Source organism: Belonocnema kinseyi, chromosome 6 (genome assembly GCF_010883055.1).
Source record: "Belonocnema kinseyi isolate 2016_QV_RU_SX_M_011 chromosome 6, B_treatae_v1, whole genome shotgun sequence".
NCBI lineage: Eukaryota > Metazoa > Arthropoda > Insecta > Hymenoptera > Cynipidae > Belonocnema > Belonocnema kinseyi.
The window spans coordinates 115910369-115925200 of record NC_046662.1 but is presented as its reverse complement, the minus strand read 5'-3'; the positions used below and the strand labels follow the sequence as shown (position 1 = coordinate 115925200).

The following is a 14832-nucleotide window of genomic DNA, read 5'->3' as shown; positions in this document are numbered from 1 at the left end:
TTAGAAATTAAAAACCGGTAAGGCTGCTCAATAGGCCATATGTGTAAAGTTTAAATCATAAAAAAACATTGGAAATGAGCAAATTCAGTTTATGGAAAAATAACAAAAGTTGCAATAAAATGTTTAATACCAAAACTTTTTGTAATGAATGTGCATTTTTTTAAATGGAACAATAAAACTACGTCTGTTTTACTACCAATTTAAGTTATGAATTATAATAATATACATTTATGGGAATGATAGAAAATTTCAGGGATAAACTCGAGTGCGAAGGACGAGATACGTGATGAGAATATGTTCGTTAAAACCAAAGGAGCTTTAACAAAAAAGAATACACAATCACCAAATTACTGTTGCCGACGCTTTCACCTTTAGTTGTAAAAAGTCTATGCACAAAGATTGAGCACGTAGCGCGAGGTAAATACATTATCGAGGGCGAAGTAGTCAGCGATGAGAATGTGGCCGCGAAGCGGGCAGATTTTTTAACAGATGTATATATAATTTTGAAGATTAAATTCAGACACTTATTTCACAACATCATAAACATTTTAAATAGTTTTTAATATGTATTTTTCTGAAAATTTTAATTATTAATAAACTTTCTAAGAATTTCAGAAAAAATAAAAATATATGTTCATATCATTTCGAAATTAGAATGCAGATAATAATTTACAACATAGCAAAAATACACACAAATAATATAATTTATATATATGTATTTTAAACATTAATAAAGTTTTATTATACAAATTTAGCAAATATTCAATCAGACAATCTTTAGGTAGTTTATCTATTGATTTACTTAATTAAAAAAATTAAAATGGAATCCTTCTGTAAATTAATATTGTGAAAAATGTATCAAAGAATTATTTTCATTGAAACAATCATATTATTTCTATTTTAAATTATTTTTATACAAACCTTTATTTTTTAATATTTGAATGTGTTAATCATTTGAAATTATAACAGAAAATTTTATTTGTAATATAATAAATTAATAATGAATCAATCATTCCAAAACATAAAAAGCAATTATTTTAATTAAAATATTCGGGTAATTTTTATTTGTATTTAAAAAAATTTAATAACCATTGCATACCGTCGCAAATCTTTAAAAAAATTATATAATTACAACTGATTATAATGAAGATTTTTAAAGCAGAAACAAACTTTTAGTATAGGAATTCTAGTTGACATTAATTTATATATCCACAAAGTAAATAATCAAATAATGTAACCTACTTTAAATCTATTAAAATGTAATCCTTACGTTATTTAATATTGTTAAAAAGGATACATTAAAAATAAATATGTGATCAGTTTAGAACATGAAAAGCATTGAATCATTCTATTAAATTTTACTTTATATTTTTATGAAAATTGTAATTAATAATAACTTGTTAAACTATATCCAAAAAAATTAAAACATATGTACACATAATTTCGAATAGTGTATTCAGAGACACATTTGGCAACATCATAAACATTTGTAATATGATATAACTGAAATATAGGTATTCTAAATAAAAAAAGACTTTAATTATACAAAATATAGCAAATATTCTATTACACAACCTTTAATTTGATTCTCGATTTATGTACTTAAGGGCATGTGATACTTAGAAAATTATGGATTTTACCAGTTTTAGGTTCTCCCGGCTTTTTTCTAGATTAATAAATATTCTTTCTTAAAAATTTGGGAAATGATAGAGAACATGCTAACGGACGTCCCTACACACTTCTTTGTGGGTTAATTAAAAAAAATTAATTTGGCTAAAATCGATTAATTTGCATGGCGTTTAGGAATTAGTATTGACTTTATTAGTTTTAGATTCCCCTGGTGTTTTTCCTAGATTAATAAATATTTTGTCTTCAAAATCTGGGGAATGATAGCGAACATGCTAGCGGACGTCCCTGCACAATTTTTTTGTAGGTTACTTCCAAAAAATTTTGAATTTGCTAAAAATGTGTGTTACAGTTCTCCCGAGTGTTACTTCCAAACGACACAATATTTTTGACCAAAAACTTTTGACTTGCAGATAAACATAGTAACTAATGTCCCGGAACTAACCTTGTTTGTAGGCAATCAAAAAAGTTTATTTTATAAAAGCCGGGGGAACTGTACCTGATTGACCACATAAGGAAGTATCACATGCCCTTAATTTAAAAAAAAAGAAATCTTTACGTAAATTAATATTCTGAAGAAAATGTATGAGCTAAGACATAATTAACCTGTTCATAACATTAAAGGCATTAAACTATAATTTTCATTAAAATAATTTTTAAATTGATTGAAAATATAATTCTCAAAACAGCAGTAACATTTCGAAAATATTGTTAAATTTGGAATTGCATTTACTTAAAATTGACTGCAGAACTTATGTGCAAATTACAAATTTATGTTCTATAATAAGTTTTCTATTGTATTTAGTTGAGTCGGCTTATTAAATTTGTAACAAATGCAAGTTAAAATTTAAAGATTTAAACTCTGAACACTTGGGTCTGCAGACTTCAGAGCCGTTACACTGATTTTTCAGACTCTATACAATGTAGGTCAATCTACTTTACCTTCAAGAGAAGTAAAAGTAATCGGCGTATCATAACGTCATACCAACGACATCAGACTGTGAAGCACTCAACCAGAAATTCTAATAACCTCTATATTGTCTTTCACGTCAATCAACTTTATAGTTCATTAATTTCTTCACTGATCTGCATACTTCTACTGTTATCGACTGCAGGAAAAACCATCAACAGATAAGCAAGATCTCGCTTGAACCATAACTAATCCACCATGGCGCAAGCCAAGCAACTATTGCAATATTTCATATAGGATTATCAATCGATAGTACATAAAAAATGATTAGACATGTGTCCCGGATTTTTTTATCCATTGTAAGAACTATGAGCGTTTGTACGAGGTCTGTTGAAAAAATACGCGGATTGAGGTCATAACAAAATGTACTTTATTTGGAAGATACGCGCCTGGGTCTCCTTCAAAATACTCTTCTCCCCAACGCACACACTTATCCCAACGGCGTTTCCACTTGTTGAAACATTCCTGGTACGCTTCTTTTGTGATGGCTTTCAGCTCCTTCGTCGCATTTGCCTTAATCTCCGAAATCGTCTCAAATCTTCTTCCTTTGAGGGGTTTTTTTTAGTTTTGGGAACAAGAAAAGGTCACAAGGAGCAACGTTGGGTGAGTATGGGGGGTGGGGAAGAACAGTAATCGAGTGTTTGGCCAAAAACTCACGAGTTCTGAGTGCTGAGTCGGTCATCAGGCGTGGAACAAATTTCGCAGTGACGCAGTGCATCTTCAATTTTTCGGTCAAAATCTCGTAACAAGATCCAACTGATATCCCACACTCTTCGGCAAGCTCCCTAATGGTCAGCCGTCGATTTTCGCGCACCAGGGTGTTGATTTTGTCAACGTGTGGGTCGTCAGTTGACGTTGAAGGACGCCCAGGACGCTCATTATCGTCAATCGACTGTCGGCCACCCTTGAAACGTTCATGTTACTTGTAACATGCAGTACGCTTCATAGCAACATCACCGTAGGCCGTGTTGAGCATGGCAAATGTTTCAGTTGCAGATTTCCCGAGTTTCACACAAAATTTCACAGAAATGCGTTGCTCTTTCAGGCTGTCCATTTTACAATACAACAACAAAAAAACTCTCTTTATTTAAAACCGTGTAGCTTATCAACAAATGAAGATATCTGCGACTGGAATACCGCGTTTTAAACAGCTGATCTGTACGAAATTAGCGACACCAAGCGGATTCTCCTGAAACCAACTCGAGCCGCGAAATTCAAACAGTCCGCGTATTTTTTGAACAAACCTCGTAAATCACTTCAAGAGACGTTTGCCGAACCTCAACAGTTCGCGCACGTGTACGTTCATCAAGCATTACAGGTTCAGTGGTCAAGAGCCTGGCTGACTAACACGCTGCCGTGGGTTTAAATCTTTTTGTTAACTTTTTTTTTCGTAATGTAAACATGTCAAATAATCATTTTTAATGCTTCCCCGGTGATTAAATTATTTATTTCAAAAATATTACTAGTAGTGTTGCCGAAGAGCGAGAAATCCCGAGGAACAAGACAAGATGTGAAAAAACATACCTGCTTGTCTCGATATTTTTCTTCTGATTCTTCCTTGTCTCGTGGCGTCCTTGCTCGTTTCTCGCCTCGGTTTTTCCGAGGAATGCGGCAGATGTGCGGTATCAGAGAAGGCAACTCGAAAGAGTGTTCTTTTCCCACTCTGATGCGCTACTTTTAATTAGTGTTTCTCAATGAATAGTTAGAGCCTAAATATGATTTCATATTATACTTGTCTGTCCGTTACTGATTAATTTGATATCGAACACGAGCAAATTTCGATTTTTTTCGTAGATTTAGCTTTACTGTATTAGTATGCCATTTTGTTCCAATGAAACATGTATTTTTCCAATTATAACAGTAGAACATATGAAACAGAAATGTAAAAAGATCCTATTATAAAAAGATGAATCAGTCGAACTCGAAATATATCGAAAGTCGTAACTCCTTTTCCTGATTGGCTTTTCATTGTGGTTTGAATGTAGATACAGTAAGCGGGAACTTTGAAAATCGACATTGTACAAAATGATCAATAACCAGGGGCGCTCAAACGATGTATGAAAAATAGCGTTTGCTACCCCAACTGGTGGGGGGGGGGGGTACCCAAGAGGTTGGGTGGTTGGGGTGTGGGTTTGAATGAGATGGACTGGAAAATGTAGATTTTACTGAAAATAATACTAAACAATTCATAATTTCAAGTAAAAATGAAGAAAAAGCGTTTGTTCATAAGAAAATAGCCCCTCACTACCCTGGTGGCGGAGGAAGTGGGCGCCCCTGTCAATTATCCAAGTCATTATTTAATACAAACATAATAATTTGATCGTTGTACATCTTTTCGATGTTTTTATTGTCGTTGTACATTACTCTAATGTTTTTATTATATTATAATAGGTAAATTGTTTATGTCACCAACACCGACATGTATATTCATGGTTGGTAAGTCACGTGCTACTCCAACGACATATAGTTACTGCAGTGTGGCTCCGATCCTGTTTCGAAGTCTGTATATTTATTTTTACAAAATTGTCAGTAAGCTAAGTAATTATTTAATAAAAACATAATAGTTTTATCGCGGCTGTAAGCCCAAGCTTGCCAGATTGGATGGCTTGGCTATGATTTCTATTGGTCTATCTTTTTAACGCACTGTTTTTATTCGTTACCTCAGATCTAAGAGACGTGATCGTGCTGCATGTTGGTCACGCTACCGTAGCGCGCAATTTCGGATCAATCCACACATGAAGCGTGATCCATGTGTATCTTAGTCGATAATTTTTTTCTTTTTTTTCATTTTACCACACGTGTCATAAGTAATTAGCATCGCAGTTTTTTAAGGCCACGTAACGAGTGAGTTACGTGACCAGATTCCTATTTTACCGCCACCTTTCTTATTTCCCAACTTATTTTCACACGAAGCGCCACATCGAGTTGAAAATTTGAGATATTAAACAAGAAGCACTAAGAATGGTGGCTCTGGTCCTACATTTGTATAATTATGAAAAAAGTTTTTTGTCATAAATACTTTGTTTTGCTTTTTTTTATAATTATTAAAGTTTTGAACCAGACCCACCTTTCTTAGTACTTTTTCGTTCTTCATACTACTTATCCTGATACTAAATGATGTTACAATTATTTTATACTAAAGCAATTTATGTTTTATTCATATAGAACTTTTCTAATGTTGTTATAATTATTGTAATTGTGACAAATTTTATTACAAAATTAGCATTTAGACGAGAACATGGAGACTACTGAACCTAAGGACAACGAAATATGTAAGCATACCTCATTTAGGACTTAACTTTAATGGGGCTCCAAAACGCATATATTGAAATTATAAATTTCACAAGCAGACAAAATTTATTAGTGCTTCTAATTTTATTTCAAACAATTTAAAATCGATATCGCGTATATATTTTTTCTTTAATTTGGTAGGCTACGCTCACATAACCTTAATTAGTTTTTACTTTGGTTCTTAAAAGAAACAGGAACGATCCTACCCTTCTATTTACATATTTTAAATAGTTCTTATTTCATACTGAATCCTTTAATGCATAATTAATGACTATAATTATAAAATAAAAATTGTTATCGTCCATAATACTACTTATCTTGATACCAACTTGAATTTTTTTTGAAATTTTCGTTGAATTTTCTAAACTTTGAATAAACCGACCGGTCCATGCAATTGGTAAATTCAATGATTGAATTAAAGATCGACTTTTCATAGAACTTAATAAACGAGTGTCTCCGTCAGAGGAAAACCCTTTTAACAGGATACCTTATTTTTGAGCTTGCTCTTGCATCCATGTCCATCGAATTTGTACTTGCATCGATGTGAAGCAATTATCAGTTCCGAAACATGCCAGACAAAATGCTGCAACGCCTTCTTAAATATGTTGAGCCATAATTACGTATCTCTATTCCTTCTTTCGGATCTGGAATATTTTTTCAACTTCCATTTTGATTTAGATTTTGATACGTTTTTAAAGTTTGGTTCAAGGTGGAGCTGTTGATCACACCGAAGAATCTCTCCACCTTCTTGTTCTTCGACATCTGAAAAAAATGTATAATACAATTATTTTCCATTTAAAAAGATTAAATGACCAATTAGAATTATTGAATTTTAAATTAAAAACTCTTATCTAAACCGAGTTGCTGTAATATATTTAAAAATATGTTACTAAAATAAATAAATATTGATATATTTAGACTAACATTTTATTTATTTATTAGCAATCTATATAATAAAATTTAAACTATTTATGACTCAATTTAAACGATATTCAATTAAATAAACCACGAAGGTGACCACGAAAGAATGTTAATAAGTAATTACCAAAAAATGTTCTCCGTCTGTAGTTCCGACTGGAGTTTCGTTTTCGGATTCGTCGTCGATTTTTTTATCGATCGATTTCTAACTGAAATCTGCTATATCATTAGGATCCAGCATCATAACCAAATTATCTCGTGACCCTGAATTTTGAAGCATATCCTTGATGCTCATTGTTTTTTGCATTTTTCCACCTTTCTTGAATGAATTATGCACAAGTTTGAGATGCCTTGTATAATTGGATAGAATCCATCAACCTCTTACTTTGTGAACTTTGCGCATATATTATTAGAGCAAAAAATACACTCAACTTCGGCACTGAATGACTGCTTATCTTCTATTACACTCACTTTGATGTTAATTCTAAGGTCTTTCAATTTTTCCTTTTGAATTTCTGTAATTTCAACTTTTTGGTAATTCATGAAGGAGTTTATGTGAAATTTGATCGATTTTTGAACTACTTTACGATCTATATCCAATTCTTCTGGAATTTGATCAAGCGATTTTTGTGATGAATTTGAGGACGACGGCGAGGATAAAGTCGATGCTCGAGTCGATGTTTGCTTCTTGGACAGTGAGATATTTGCCATTTTTTGCTTGCAATAATTACCTACACCCAATAGTATTAATTTGTGACCTGCAAGTAGCACTATTACTATTAACTGTAAATTAAGTAGGCACTTAAAAATATAATTTCAAAATTTATACACATATTTTTTCGCTTATATGAAAATATTGGAAGATAGTATTAATCTTTACTTTCAATTTCGTAATCATGCATTTTATTTTCATAATCAAGCAATTGGTACAAAAAATGAACAATGTAAATTTACTTTCTAAAGTCAATCGTTTTTTATTTCTTCTTTATGAAGATAAATCTGATTTTCAACTGAACATTTTTATTTTGGCGTAAATATAGAAAAATTCTTTACTTTTATTTAATTTTATTGAAATATCAAATTTTAAGCTCAATAAATTAAAATAAAATTCCATAAAAATAGGAAATTGTACAAGGCATCTCGATATCCTTTCCAATAGTTTTCGAGATATTGTTCAGCAACTTGTTTTTTGTAAAACGAATAGTATAATTATACATAATGTAGAAATTTTACATTAATTAAAAATTATGATTGGAAAAGGGTTTGATGAGATAGCGTGATAAGAAGATATTCTGTCCCGTATTCTGTGGCCCTGCAGGTATGAATTTCATTTTACATATTATAACCTCAAAAACTTGAGGTCATGATAGGTTAAAGTTAGAGATTATAATAAGTTAGTATCTTTTAGTAAAAAAAAATATATAAGAGAGTATAAAAAGTTGTTCTCATTTTGAATTAATTCATTATTTTCTCGATTATTTTATAAAAACTTCTCTGAAAAAATATATTTGTGATATTCACGCATAAAAACACCTAATGCACCAAATTTATCAATCAGTGGCATCAATGCTGGCCAAAATTATCGGTTATTTGTTTATTTATTACTTACCTCCATTAATCCGCTTGAACTTTTTGAAATGTAAAAAATACATTCAAACACGAATGAAAGCGAGCTTAAAGTAACCGTTTAAACACAAACGATAAAGAAAAAAGGCTAACCCATGCAAACATGTGCACGCACATGCAATACCGATGCGCACGCACGCAACAAGCTTCTGTCTCTTTCACGATGTGAAGAGTTAACGAGAATTTAAGTGCCTTCTGTCGAATTCAATAAACTTTAAAATATATCACTGTCTTCAGGAGACTTCAAGTGAATTAACGTAACTTCAAGTGACTTCAGAAGATTTCACTGACTTCAGGAGATTTCAAGAGAATTCAAATGAATTCACGTTACTTCACGTAACTTCAGAAGATTTCACTGACGTCAGGAGATTTCTGTGCAAGTGTACACCTGATTTCATGAGTTGTCAACCCCTCGTAAACTCCAAATGGCTTAAAAATATACCTATCTTTTTACCTTTCTGTTTCATATATTCTACTTTTATGATTGGCAAAATAAATATCTCACTGGAACAAAATGACACAAACTAATACAGTGAAGTTAAATCTTTGAAAAAATTGAAAAATAGTCGTCTTTATGTCAAATTAATCAGTAGTGGACAAAAGGTATAACATGTAATCATATTTTGACTTTAACTATTCATTAAAGAATGCTAATTAACATTGGCGCATCGGACTGGCAAAAGAACGCCCTCGCGAGTTGTACGCTCCAGCAGCGCATATATACCGCATTCTTCGTAAAACTGAGGCGAGAACGAGGAAGGACGAGACGAGATGAGGAAGAATCTGACGAGACAAACAGAGGAATGGGACGGGAAAAACGAGACGGAACCGAGGACTGAACGGGGCGAAAGCGAGTCAGGCTCGGTATTTCTCGTTAGTGGTTGCGACAAATGAAAATCGTTCCAACTGAACGATTTTGCTCCAAACACAATCCAAAATGACTTGCGGCGAGTTCTTGAGTCATAAAGCAGGCAAGTATCGTCATACTAATACTGCTGCGAAAAATACGTGGTTTGAGAGGTGCCACATTTCCAAGATCAGCAAGATCGGCCGTCGAAAATACGAGCGAGGGCGTGTATTGGAAGGATCATGGATCCTCGAAATGATCCACAGAGGATATCTATACAGCTATCGGTTGGAAATCTGTCCCGAAAATAAGAGAGATCAGGCTACTTTAATAGAATTAATAAAAAAGCACGTAGTGGAAGGGACGGAGATCCCAGACCGATTGTTGGAAGGGTTATATTAACCTCGAAGATCATGGTTTCGTCCAGAAAACTGTTAATCATTACGAGGAGTTCGTGAATTGCGATACCGGATCACAAGACCAATCTCGCAAACCATCTCTGTGAATTTCTGTGGCGACGACATCTCAAGAAAATAAGTGCTGATCCGTTTAAACAACTGATTGCGAATATTAAAGTCTGTTACCCTGGCCACTGAATTTAAACAGCATCTTTAATTAAAATAAATTCAAATGTATTATATAATGTAAAACTTATAAAAATAAAATCAGATCAATGAAAAAAATTAAAAAGCATAAAAGACAAAAAATATACTCTTCAAAATACTCCAACCTTCCCGCGGTGAAGAGCGTGATAAGGTGCCAAGCCGAAACCAATGGAGATACGATGAAAAAAGAAGGGCGAGTATACAGGAAGGTATTTGAATAATATTATATCTGTAACCAGTCACAGGGAGGCTTTGCCGACCACCGCAAGGCGTTGGAAAGCGATAGGGGTTTGACCAACGTTATTTCTGTAGCCAGTCACAGGGATGCCTCCCCCCCCCACAATATCTGGAAAAGAGGTAGGGGTTTGACCAAACTTTTTTTCTGTGACGAGTCACTGGGTTGCCTTCCCACCCCCCACGGGACCTGGAAAAGGAGAAGGGGGTTGATCAACATTATTCTTGTAGCCTGTCACATGGGTGCCTTCCCACCCTCCACGGGACCCGGAAAAGTGGTAGGGGTTTGAACAGCATTATTTCTGTGACCAGTCACAGGGGTATATTCCCGCCCGCACAGGACATGAAAAATGGGTAGGGGGTTGACCAACATTATTTATTTGACCAATCAGACGGGTACCTTGCCGCACCCCACGTGACTTGAGAAAGTGGTGGTGGTTTGACCAACATTATTTCTGTGATCCGTCACAGGGGGGCCTTTCCGCTCCTTAAGAGAAGCTGGAAATGGGAAGGGGGAGATGGTAGGGATTAGACCAACATTATTTCTGTCACCCGTCACAGCCCATCCCCACACACGGGACCCGGAAAAGGGGTAAGGGGTTGACCAACATTATTTCTGTGACCAGTCACAGGGGTGCCCCCCACAGGACTTGGGAAAGGGGTAGGGGGGTTGACCAACATTATTTCTGTCACAGCGGTGCCTTTCCGCTCCCCACGAGAAGCTGGAAATGGGAAGGGGGAAATGGTAGGAATTTGACCAGCATTATTTCTGTAATTAGTCACAGAGATGCCTAATTACTCTTGTCGCCACTTAAGGCCTGTTACCACGGTAATGTACAGTACCGAAATAGATGATCGTTAGATGCATCACTAATTGTCTCGAAAACTATCACTCAAGGAAAAAAATGCTTAAAAAAGAAAATTTGTATCTCAATGAGATCTACAACTTTTACCTGATAATTTTTGCAGAATTCTCCGTATTGGCTGAGATAAACTCAAAAATCCATGCTACTTATGGGTTTTCTTTACATGAAAATCGATATATCATTCATTTTCTCGGAAACTATCATTCGCAGAAAAAAATATTCGAAACAAAAAATATGTACCTCAATTTTTCAAAATATGTATATGTAAATATGGGGCATTATTTCTCAAGTGTACCCACCTTTGAAAATGACTTTCTCTGCTCGAAATCAAACTTGGGTAAAGGGTAGTCCTACTAGGTAGTACTTTCGGGGGAAAAAATTTTTTCGTTTGGATAAAAATTGACCAAGGTCGGGGACGGGGATTTTGTGCTGGTAGCCTCTATTTCGAATGCACTAGACTACTTTCGTAATGGTTAAACAAAATGTTGTCCTATATATTTTTGATTGATATTTTCATGATCTGTCAAATGGTTATAACTAATTTTTCGAAAATAACAAATTTAACCCTTTTTTCAAAATCAAATTATCTTTTTTTTTGATTTCGACCAATTTTTTTCTCAAAATAAATATCAAGGTCTTTTTTTCTGAAATCCTAAAGCACAAAATGCAGTTTTTTTTGTTTTCGAGCAATTACAGAAAGAGTAATGCGGTGCAGCGACGGCACTAGAGAACGTTGGGCAGCTGTTGAGGCAGCTAACTTAATAGAAGATGAAGAAGAGGCTGACACTGAAGACGAAGCTTACAATGAAGACGAGGCTAACGATCAAAACATTAATAAAACCGAACTTAATGATGATCTCGACGGCGATGCAAATTTGGAAGACTTATCACTTTTACTAGGTACTGAACATCGACTTGAAAATGGAGCAGAATGTCAAGTTAATATTTCGTCAACTAGTCCCTTCGTTTATTATAAAAATTCTAGTGACAAGTCTCTGATTTTTCGAAAAAGTACGTTTTGTTGGATTCTATCAAGCGGATACAACAAACTGAGTAGCGATAGACTGAATAGAGTTAAATATGTTTTAAGTCAAAAAATAGAGTTAATCTTAGATCGGAAAATTAAGTTATTGTTAATGAATACATGTTTTTAGGATATTGGTGTATTTTTTTTAACAAGATGGCTCGCAAGAAGGATACAGAATGTATTGTAGGTAGAATATTATCGTTCACTTACGCCTCTGGGAAAGGTCACCAGTTAAGCGTCCAAGGAAAAATGCGAAAGGTATTATGTGCGTTTGTTCTCCCTGGTATTTCTTAAAATCGAACTATTTAAACACAGAAGGTTTATCCGTTACGTATTTAAAAAGAAATATAGCAGATTACGTGTGCACAGTACATAGTCCTTCATTTGTAAGTAATGTACCACATTATGAAGAAGTCATTATTAATAAAATTGTCGATAAAATTAAATATGTTGTATCTTTAGAGTACATCTTGAGTTTTGATTTTTCTTTACATGCCCTCCTTGTTTCCAATTTGTTAATCTTGAAATTAATAATTTGATACAATATTTTAAGCTAAATATATAAGTTTAACAAATTTAGGCTTAACTGAAGTATAGTTGTAGGAAATTTCAAAATAAGTTTATTGAATGGAATTTTTACATTTGGTTTTAAATCAAGAAATCGCTTAAAGAATAGATAATTCGTCGAATTAAAGTAGTAACATGAAATCACATGAATTCACTTGAAGTCACGTGATTTCAGTTAAATCTTCTGAAGTCACGTAAATTCGCTTGAAATCTCCAGAAGTCAGTGAAATCTTCTGAAGTTACTTAAAGTCACGTGAATTCACTTGAAATTTCCTGAAGTCAGTGAAATCTTCTGAAGTCACTTGAAGTCACGTGAATTAACTTGACGTCACGTGAATTCATTTGAATTCTCTTGAAATCTCCTGAAGTCTGTGAAATCTTCTGAAGTCATTTGAAGTCAGTGAAATCTCCTGAAGTCAGAAGTAGGTGTACAACTATTTGGTCGTGTTGTCAACCTCTCGATTTCGGTTTTATTAATGTTTTGATCGTTAGCCTCGTCTTCATTGTAAGCTTAGTCTTCAGTGTCACCCTCTTCTTCATCTTCTATTAAGTTAGCTGCATCTAATTTTGCTGCTTTGATAGATGAAGGAATAATGGCCTTGTCATTAACTTCCACTCCAAGGGAAAAAGCAATTTTAACAGCTTCTTGTCGAGATCGAGAAATAGTATCAAAGATTTTGCTCTCATCTGGCAATGGTTGATCTCGAGTAGATTTGAAACTTGTTTACCCTGCTCTATTTTCATTTCCAATCGAGGAAAGGCACAATCTTTTCCAAGTGATTGTGTCAATTATTTTTTATTTGTTCTTTATGAAGATAAATCTGATGTTCACCTGAAAATTTTTATTTTTGCGTGGAAATAAAAAAAAATCATTACTTTTATTTATTTTTATTGAAATATAAAATTTTATGTTTAATAAATTAAAATAAAATGCCATAAAAACAGGAAATTTAACAACGCATCTCGATATCCTTGTCAATAGTTTTCGAGATATTATTCAGCAACTTGTTTTTTGTAAAACAAATAGTATAAATATACATAATATAGAAGTTTAAAATTAATAAAAAAATTATTATTGGAAAAGGGTTTGACGAGCTAGCGTGATAAGAAGATATTCCGTCCCGTATTCTTTGGCACTGCTCGCATGAATTCTATTTTACATATTACAACCTCAAAAACTTGAGGTTATGATAGGTTGAAGTTAGAAATTATAATAAGTTAGTATTATTATTACACCATTAAGCCATTTCCCTTTCGGGGTAGGCGTGCCTCACTCGGCAGGGGAAAGGAGTAATGTGTGGAAAGGATATAGATTTTTCAGATTGATCCAGAATTTTCGTGCTATTTAAGTAAATAACACGTTCGTTCCGCAACACTGCTCCGACCCAGGTTGCTGATCAATCTCTCTAGCAATCACCCCAAGCGAAGAACCTCACGAAGTCGTTATGTAAGGTTCCCAACTTGGGTCCATTAATAGCCAAGGTCTTTGTTTCAGGCGTCATTCACCCAACTGACACTCTTTTTATTAACTATTTGCCGCCATACCTTCCTGTCCTGGCATACTTCTCTAGCTTCTTTTATGTCCATGCATTTTTTCATGCAGGCTCTCGTGTTTCTGTGACTTGTTATGTCTCTTCTAATTAGGGTCTCATTCACACATTCTAACCACTCTTTCCGCGGCCTACCTCTGGGCACGTTGCCATTTACTTTACCTTGATACACTTGTTTCGTAAGTCGTTCATTTGGCATTCTCTCAACATTTCCAAACCATCTTAACCGATTTCTTTCCCATGTGTCTACTAGCGTCTCTTCTGCACCACGTTCTTTTAGAATTATCTCGTTACTTACTTTGTCCATTAGGGATTTCCCGCTTATTATGCGCATGAATCTCATGTCAATTGCGTTAGTTTTACTTTTATCTTTTTCTTGATAAGTCCATGTCTCGCTACCGTATTGTACAGTTAGTACAAATATAGAATTATGTATTGCCTTTTTAGCTTTATTTGATATATGTTTACTTCTGATAAGGGGACCTGCTCTACCAATAACCTTCTTACCTTCATTTATTCGTCTACCTAATTCCTTATCTATCTTCCCGTCCCTACTAAATAAGCTACCAAGGCATACGAACTTATCAACTTGTTCAATTCTCCCATCATTTAATAAAATATTGCATAGCGTTTTCTCACTCTTTCCTTCGAACACTATAGTTTTTGTTTTATTTGCGTTAATTTTGAGGCCCATGCTCTTCATGC

The 14832-nt window shown here is 34.0% G+C and overlaps 1 protein-coding gene across 6 annotated transcripts in view; it reads right to left on the bottom strand.

Moving 5' to 3' along the window:
- Positions 1 to 14832, bottom strand: part of LOC117174797 (translation machinery-associated protein 7 homolog) — a 101471-nt gene that overhangs the window by 82067 nt on the left and 4572 nt on the right. The window contains exon 2 of one of the 6 annotated variants that reach the window (XM_033364171.1): positions 4121 to 4401. The exons of the other annotated variants lie outside the window; for them this stretch is intronic. The gene's annotated coding sequence lies outside the window, so the exon portion shown is untranslated. The remainder of the gene's footprint in view (positions 1 to 4120; positions 4402 to 14832) is intronic. 6 annotated transcript variants of the gene reach the window in all.